The sequence below is a fragment of the Limulus polyphemus genome, unplaced genomic scaffold (assembly GCF_000517525.1).
Source record: "Limulus polyphemus unplaced genomic scaffold, Limulus_polyphemus-2.1.2 Scaffold1847, whole genome shotgun sequence".
Taxonomy (NCBI): Eukaryota; Metazoa; Arthropoda; class Merostomata; order Xiphosura; family Limulidae; genus Limulus; species Limulus polyphemus.
The window spans coordinates 163,723-171,504 of record NW_013667457.1 but is presented as its reverse complement, the minus strand read 5'-3'; the positions used below and the strand labels follow the sequence as shown (position 1 = coordinate 171,504).

At 35.2% G+C, this 7,782-nt stretch overlaps 1 pseudogene across 1 annotated transcript in view; it reads left to right on the top strand.

Moving 5' to 3' along the window:
* Nucleotides 1-7,782, top strand: part of LOC106465139 — a 148,005-nt pseudogene that overhangs the window by 69,459 nt on the left and 70,764 nt on the right. Inside the window, exons 5-6 of the transcript XR_002611899.1 lie at nt 1,921-2,211; nt 6,932-7,201. The product of XR_002611899.1 is annotated as a Down syndrome cell adhesion molecule homolog (transcript). The remainder of the gene's footprint in view (nt 1-1,920; nt 2,212-6,931; nt 7,202-7,782) is intronic.

The window sequence follows — 7,782 nt, the reverse complement described above, 5'->3', positions numbered from 1 at the left end:
ATGTCTGCGGACTTACAACACTAGAATCCGGGTTTCGATACCCGTGGTGGGCAGAGCACAGATAGCCCATAGTGTAGCTTTGTGCTCATTTACAAACAAACTTTAAATAACCTCCCCCAGTGGCACAGCGGTATGTCTGCAGACTTACAACACTAGAATCCGGGTTTCGATACCCGTGGTGGGCAGAGCACAGATAGCCCATAGTGTAGCTTTGTGCTTACTTACAAACAAACTTTAAATAACCATTTTAACAAACATTCAGATAGCGAAAGTTCTGTAAATGTTTTTCTCTTGCAATCGGAATACAATAAATGCCGGTAATAAAAATTACTACAATTATACCACCCCCAATCAAAGTACATATTGTAAACACGCAACTTATTTAATTTGTTATCAGTTTAAGTAAATATGGGCAAGCAATAAATAAACAGATAAAGGTTTGTGTTCAGCACCGAAAAACATTGGTATGCAATTATTGGTCTATTGCTAAAATTATAAAGGTGTTTTTTAAAGGTGACAACTAGGCGTAACAATGTTAGCTTTTACATGTTAGTTTAGGTATATATATATATATATATGAATCTGTAACATAGAGATTATTTTATTCATATTATTATGTTGCTGACGCGATTCATTACAGTAGACTTATTCCAATATCACTGCTCTTCTTAGAACGCGGGTGGGTTCTTTGGTAGACCACCGAATTTCGAACCGGGTTCGAATTCGTGTGATAATACAAAATATTTGAACGAGTGTTGTTCCGCAAGACGTGATAGGAAAAACTTGGATAAATGCGTTTCATTGTAACACTGCCAGACGAAACGTCGCACAAACTAACTAGAAAAAAAATCTCATTTAGACGTGTCAACTTATTTTTTATTATCATTTATACAAATACAAAATATTCCACGAACTTTAAGCTGTGGATGGGTTATGAAATGACAGTCACTCCTGTAGCGTTGATGGTGAGTGACTGGCTTGCCTTCCTTCTGGGTCAGTAGTTCAAAATTAGGAACGGTAGCAGATAGTTATTATAAATATTTCTCATGTGAAATTTCAAAATTTTCTGATGCATAAAAATATTTTTAATCTTCAAGTGACAATTACTTTGCATTATAGATAGGCAAGATGTGAAAAGAAAAAAAAAGCACGAGAGAAACACTGATTTACAAACCTTACGACTGAATAAAAAAATTATATATTTTGCGTATGAAAGCATTGTAATGTTTACTGATAATCTGCCAAATTTCGTTAACATTCGCTTACTAATTTAAAAGTTATAGCATGAAAACTATAGCAAGCACAAAATGGTTACGAGGTCGCCACATTGATTGACCCCGTATTAAAATAAATACAAAGTACTGCGCCCCCCAGTAGCACAGCGGTACGTCTGCGGACTTACAACGCTAGAAGCCGGGTTTCGATACCCGTGATGGGCAGAGTACAGATAGTCCATTGTGTAGCTTTGTGCATAATTACAAGTAAACAACAAACAAAGTATTGCACTACTCTTTAATATATATATATATATGATTATATGGTTTATATCTTACGTTCGTATAGGAGGCGTAGACATTATACCATATTTTTCAAAAAAGAAAAAAAAAGAATGTTTAGAAAGTTTGGTATTTAAAAAAAAAGGAAACTGAAATTAAACGAGTTAAAATTTAAGGAAGGTAGAGTAATTTCGAAGGTTAAGTAGTGATTATGGGTTATACTTCTATAAAAAGGGTTAGAGTCAAAAGAATGAGAGGTAAACTAACATGGGTCACGACATGTATCAAAACATTACTTTTATTAACCTATAGTGATGTGTAAATCAAGTGTAAAATAATATCGATAAAGATGTTTCTTAATTAAAAAGACGAGTTTTATTTTGAGCTACAGGTTTGTAAGTATATATATTGATGTTGCTTTTAGACGCAGTAAACATGCCTCCAAGGTTAACAGATTTTAAACGACACGTGTTGGCGGTTGAGGGAGAAATGGTTGAAATTCCATGTGCTGCGCAAGGTTCTCCTGTCCCTACGTACGAGTGGTTCAAGCACGCACATGGTGGATATGATAGGCTAACAGGTGGAAAGACGATTACTTTACTGGATGGAACATTGGTAATACACAAACCGACTGCTGAAGACACTGGAAAGTATCGCTGTGTGGTGAGGAACAACCTGGGATCTGAAAGTTCTGATACCGAGCTGGTTGTGTCAGGTAAAAGTATCTAACTAACACTTTAAATGTACACTGACTGTCATTGTACATAGTTACTGCATTTACATCCTACAAATCTTTACACTTGAAACTTATCATTTTATTGGCGGAAGAAGTAAGCCATTAGTGGACAAACGAACATAAGCCAGGAATGGGATAAACGTAGAGAAACTAACATTTAGACTCTGTTTCGATGACGAGGAACCCACTTTGAGACTAATAATGGTTGGAGACGGCATGAATGGGTAATGAAGAAAAACTTTAATATAAGTTTAACATAACAGCAAATGTACAACGTTTCGACCAGGTTTTGTCATTATCAGGTACTTTTATAGCGCACTGTATATTGCCGTTATCATCTGGTTTGAGGTAGCAGGCTAGTTGGTGGTCTAATTTAGACTCTATATTACGTGTTAGGTTATCTTAGATTTAAACCTCAGACATGCTGTAAGATCATATTACTAGAAGGAATTTCATTGGCGGTTGAATTTCATGCCTTTTCTTTCGTCATATGAAAATGTTAGATTAATTGAAAAATATCGATTACCCAAAGTTATTTCTACTATAGGCTTAGACGTGTATTATTTGAGATGTTTAACTTATCTGCTTTAGATGAGGGGAGTAGACGTGTATTATTATTATCTGAGAGATTCAATCTGTTTCAGCCTCAGGTGAGGGAAATTCACATATGTAAATTCACGTATGTAATCTGAGAGGTTCAACCTATATCTTCCTCAAATTAAAGGGGTAGACATGTGTTATCTGAGAAGTTCAAACTGTATCTGTCTGAGGTAAATGGAGTACATGTGTGTAATCTGAGAGGTTCAACCTATATCTTCCTCAGATTAAAGAGGGTAGACATGTGTTATCTGAAAAGTTCAAACTGTATCTGTCTGAGGTAAATGGAGTACATGTGTGTTATCTGAGAGGTTCAACCTATATCTTCCTCAGATTAAAAGGGTAGACATGTGTTATCTGAGAAGTTCAAACTGTATCTGTCTGAGGTAAATGGAGTACATGTGTGTTATCTGAGAGGTTCAACCTATATCTTCCTCAGATTAAAAGGGTAGACATGTGTTATCTGAGAAGTTCAAACTGTATCTGTCTCAGGTGAATGGAGTACATGTGTGTTATCTGAGAGGTTCAACCTATATCTTCCTCAGATTAAAAGGGTAGACATGTGTTATCTGAGAAGTTCAAACTGTATCTGTCTCAGGTGAATGGAGTACATGTGTGTTATCTGGGAGTTTCAATGCATATCTGCCTCAGATAAGTTGTCTGAACGTGTAATTTCTGGCATTTCAATCTGTTCTAAAGAACCGGACATAGACAGACTTACATTTCCATTACATGAATAAATTAAGTAAGAAACCTAAGCGTTGATTAGCATGTTACCAACCTATAATCATACTATATTGTCCTCCAACTAAAACATTGCTATTAATCTATACCTATTCTATAGTAAATGATGAGCAGACTAAGGCACATATTCAATTGACGTTTATAACCTATACTTAGATCTTATGCTGTCATATTTAGGCTTGACCTACAGCTTTTACTCTCAGGAGAGAACGATTACTTATATATTAACTAATATTTCAGAACTACGGTTTTTCTGTACTGACAAGTGAGGAGACGAACCACAAAGTAACAAACATAATCAATCCAAATCTTGTGTCAAGTGATGAGCGTTGAATACATTTTTAACCCAGAGGCGTTGCTGGGAAGGATCCAGAGCTCAGACCCAAGAAGCGTTTAATCTTAGTGAAACCACAAAGTAACAAACATAATCAATCTAAATCTTGTGTCAAGTGATGAGCGTTGAATACATTTTTAACCCAGAGGCGTTGCTGGGAAGGATCCAGAGCTCAGACCCAAGAAGCGTTTAATCTTAGTGAAAGACGGTTGGTAACTTCTGGGGCTGTAGCCCGTATGGGCTTGATTAAAAAAAAACAGATGTGCATTCTCGCATGCCCACAGAAACTTGATGGAATTGTTGACGCGCATGTCGTAAGAAATAGAGGACGCAATAGTTAAAAAGCACATTTGAGTACTCTCTACTGCAGGGATTCTCAAACTTTGGTACTCGTAACACTGGTGGTACGTGGAGCTAATGTCAGTGGTACACGACACGATTAATGTTAAAAATCATACAATTTGTAATAAGCCCTATCTGACCTTTCCACGTACATATACATACTACTCTCCTCACTTATAGACTCACCCTCTACTTACATAGACTCGCCAGTATTTTCATTCCTTAAAATTGACAAAAATGGTACCACATATTCTTCAATCGTGCCAGAAAAAAAACAATCATTCACATTAATAGGTATGTGTTAAAAATATGAATTTTTGTTACTTGGCTTTTATCTTTTTTTTAAAGAAATTAGGCCTGGGTTTGTGATTTAAAAATAAACCAAAAGTGGTACGCGAGCCTGAAACCACTGCTCTAGTGTTTTCCTATACGTTTCTTGTTCAGGGGTCTTCAGCTCTTTTAATAATAACGACTTCTGGATTTCGATAAATTCCGAAAAAACATCTTTCCATGGGACTGTTTACAGATTATTATAAAACTATGATGTTAACCAATCGTTTTAAAATACGAATATATAAAGCAGTATTTATCAAAACAATATTTTCACTATATCCAGTATGTGAAAACTTTGTTTGTTTGTAGTTCAGCATATAACTATACAATAGGCTATCTTTGCTGTGCCCACAATTGATATCAAAGACCGGGTTTTAGCGTTATAAATTAAATCTTATAAAGATAACTTAACAGCGGTTGTTGTTTTCTTACTGTTACCAACGTTACCTATTGTTTGTTGTTGTTTTCTTATTGTTATTAATGTACTGATTGTTTGTTGTTGTTTTCTTACTGTTACCAATGTTACTGATTGTTTGTTGTTGTTTTCTAATGTTACTAATGTTACTGATTGTTTGTTGTTGTTTTCTTACTGTTACCAATGTTACTGATTGTTTGTTGTTGTTTTCTTACTGTTACTAATGTTACTGATTGTTTGTTGTTGTTTTTAGTTCAACCGACACTTAAAGTATTATATGATTAAGTGGTATTTTTTATCCTTTATTTAATCTAGTATAAAGTTTGGCCCTAAACAATATTAAATATTAAAGTTTTTTTCACATTTAATAGCCACCCAGTGGCACAGGGGTATGTCTGCAGACTTACAACGCTAGAAACCGTGTTTCTATACTCGTGACTGGCAGCGCACAGGTAGTCTATTGTGTAGTTTTGTGCATAACTACTAACAAACACATTTAACGGTATTTAATTTTGAAGCATTGATCATGTTTTGTTGTTGTTTTTTTTCAGTTCTACCAGTGTTTAACTGCATAATTATATTAATTGTTTAGTAGTTCAGTTGCCATTTCCTTTATAAATGAACGGCTTACTTATTTCTTTAACGAAATATATTTCAATAGCGTATTCTCTTATAATTCTTGGTTAAAAGCGGACGTTTTTTTTTTTATTTTTTAGGCATTTAACAATGAAAATAAATTCGTTCTTTAACAAACACTGATTCCAAATTTACATACTTTATAGCATTTTGGTCTTATGTCATTTATTATATTGCATCACACTGTTTGTTTGTTTGTTTTTAATTATGCACAAAGCTACACAAGGGCTATCTGTGCTCTGCCCACCACGGGTATCGAAACCCGGTTTCTAGCGTTGTAAGTCCGCAGACATACCGCTGTGCCACTGGGGGGCTGCATCACACTGATACGAATACAACAGATTCATTTTTTAATTCTGTTAAATGGTTATGGCAAATGTGGTGTTATAACGTATTTTCTTATGCTTTTACTCATAGGTTCTTAGAAGCTTATAATATTTGAACCTACAGCGCACATAGAATGTTTTTCCGGGGAGGGCGGGGGACATTTGAATTTTTTTCAAATACCGGGTACAAGAATTAAACGTCACTAAACTTAACTTTAAATAACATTCATGCACGTGCTAGCAATACGTTTCCAGCTGATCTAAGGGAGCGTTTATTTTTTTAATTTTTTAATTTCCGAATTCTGTTTTTCTACAACGTTCCAAGGGGACGATTGCCCTGTACGCCCCAATAACTACGTCACTAATTTGAACTGTTTTGAAATGGCACCTAGTCATTTTGTTAAGAGTGTTTTTGTTTTTATATTCTTTTTAGTAATTACTTTGTTAATTTTTTTTAGAACAGTTATGTTTTGCTAGATAATTAAGTTTTATTTTTCAAGTTGTTTGTCTTTCATTTTTATCCGAAATTTCTAGTCTCCGGAAATTACTCGTGTATTTACCCTACTTAAAATAGCTCGTTGTAAAAAGTCAATAAAGTTATACATCATCCATCTTGTTAACCATTTCGCGTTGTTCTAGTAAAACAAATCGTGTAACAATTTACTTTCTTCTTTGCATTGACGAAATTCAGCGATTTGGAATAATTTCATGTCGATTTTGTTTTTAAATCCGAATGCATGATAAAAGAAGAGAAAGCTTGTTTTTAAAATTTAGTGCCGAATGTGGATGTTGAGATTGACCATCAAGTATTGATATACGTTTAATTTAAAGCTTCTTCTCAAACTGTTATCTTGTACGAACTGCTTAAAACGCTAGAAGATAACAACAACAACAATCGATTGTAAATTGCTTTTATTTTTGTGTGTTCTTTGGTTCTTTGTGTTAAAGGGGGTCTTACTTTTATCTTAATAGCACCCTTGTCTGTCAAGATTTATCCTCGATACCAGATTGTAGATGTTGGAAAAACAGCGTCGTTTAACTGTAATTACTCTGGATACCCGATCTTATCGATAGATTGGAAGAAAGACAACATGCCTCTACAGTGGAACGATAGAGCTCATCTAACTGGAGGTAACGGGCTTCGAATTTTCCCAGTAGAGAGGCAAGATAAAGGAATGTATCAGTGTTTTGTCCGTAATCAACTAGGTACAGCTCAAGTAGCATCTGAACTCAGGATTGGTGGTGAGTTTGTATTTTAGTGTCTTCTATTTATAACTAAAGTCTAACAAATAAAGTAAAAAAAAACGTTCTTGTTTTGTTAGTGCAAAGCTGTATAATGAGCTATCTGCGTTCTGTCCGCAGCAAGGACTCGAATCCCGGATTTAAGCGTAGTAAGTCCTTAAATTTACCGCTGAACCACGTGTCCAGGTGATGACTACAACGTTAGCTTTTCAGAAGTCCAGTTTAGGTTGGTCAAATAATCTATTTATATTACATAAGAATGTCAGAATCTTAGTCGCGGCTGAACGGCTCATAGAACAGCTCTGAGTTTTTTCTTGTTTTTTTCAAGTACAAACTTTTAACTTATAGCTCCGTCATCTCTTGACCGATTTGAGATCTAATTACAGTTTTGTACTCAGGAGGTCAAACACTTTCGACTGATGTGCTTGATCACGCCCAAGGTCTCATAGATTAATTTACTCTAATCCTGCCTAAAAGAATTTCAACTTGAGGGTAGGCTGGTAGAGATCCCGATGAGTAAGAAAATCGAATGGGGTATACGCGTGCCCCACGCTTTGTATTTCTGTCGCACAAAAATACAG